We start from the raw sequence: 1,378 nt of genomic DNA, 5'->3' as shown, positions 1-1,378 counted from the left end.
TGTGTGTGTGTGTGTGTGTGTGTAAGAGAGAGAAACTTAAGCATGTATGCCTCAGCACACATGTGGATATCAGAAGATAATTTTTTGGAGTTGTGTCTCTCCATGTACAAGGTTTACAGGGGTAAAATTGGAGCTTGCTATCCCTGTAGCCCCAGGAAAGTTCACTTTTATTCCCAAAACAGTCTTCTTTTGTCATAAACATCTAGAGTTTCTTTCTTCCTTCTTTTCTTAGCATGGAGGAATAAGTGTCTGGTGGATTATCCCTGCTCACTTTGAATGTGTTAAAGTCCATATGGCTCCCAAAACTCCCTTCAAATAAGAGAGCACCTCCATGAAAAACAGTCCATTCCATAAGAGGAATTTCTGTCTCCAAGCCTTGGGCATCAGGTCACCTGTAATAACTTACCCACTAATGCTTTGTAAGAACATTAGGTTCTCCACATTAAAGTGACAGATCCCCTGTCAGAACTAAGTGAAATATAAGTATGTAAAGGAGAATCTATGTCAGGTAGCTAACCCAAATGAAATAAAAGCAGAAGGCCTTGTGGGTAACTCATTCAAGAGAGCATGAAATAGAAGCACAGATGTCTCAGTTAAGATGCAGTTAACTGTGTGCCAAATAAAGGAAAAGAGTTCTGCTTAAGCAAACAAGAAACTAATGCCACTCTCACGTAAAAGGGGTCCACATGGGAGACAGCCATGGCTGCTGCTGCTGCTGCCCAGTCAAGTCAAAGATTGAGGCTGGTCTCTCTGCTCAACAATATCAGTCAAAGCTTTAAGTTTATGGTAACAGTGTAAGGCTCAGCCATTCAAACTGATTCTACACATCTGGAAAAGAAATAGGAGAAAGGGGGTGAAAACCCCTTTTCACAGTGATGTTAGTCTATTTTGAGCATCTCTCTCCTGAGAACTCATTCAATACTTCTTTTTTGCCAGTTAACAGTAAGGAGGAAATGATGATGTAGGTAATTACTATGGACTTAAGCATATAGCAATACCTAGCTGCAAAAGGCGGCGGGGGGGGGGGGTGCGAGGAAGTCATTTAGAGATTTCATGGCCCTTTCAAGTATAAGCCAGAGTTCACAAAGGAGAAAACGGTAGTGTCTTTGTCCATTTGGGCTACAAGACTTTAACTGGGTGGGTTATAATTATTTTTAACACTGTGAAGGACAAGACAATGGAAGACTGGGTCTGGAGAGGACCAGCTTCCCGATCCACCCTCAGTGTCCTTACAGTTGGCAAGGGAAGGTATCCCTACTCATGGGACCAAGCGTCCATCACCCCACTACCTCACAAATGTCCACCCCTAAATGCTTTCACTTCAGGAGTTAGTTTTAATATACAAATTCTGATGGGCTATGTTGGGTTTCAACAGGTA

This window comes from Mus pahari, chromosome 4 (assembly GCF_900095145.1).
Source record: "Mus pahari chromosome 4, PAHARI_EIJ_v1.1, whole genome shotgun sequence".
NCBI classification, from domain to species: Eukaryota; Metazoa; Chordata; class Mammalia; order Rodentia; family Muridae; genus Mus; species Mus pahari.
This window is presented reverse-complemented; position numbering follows the sequence as displayed.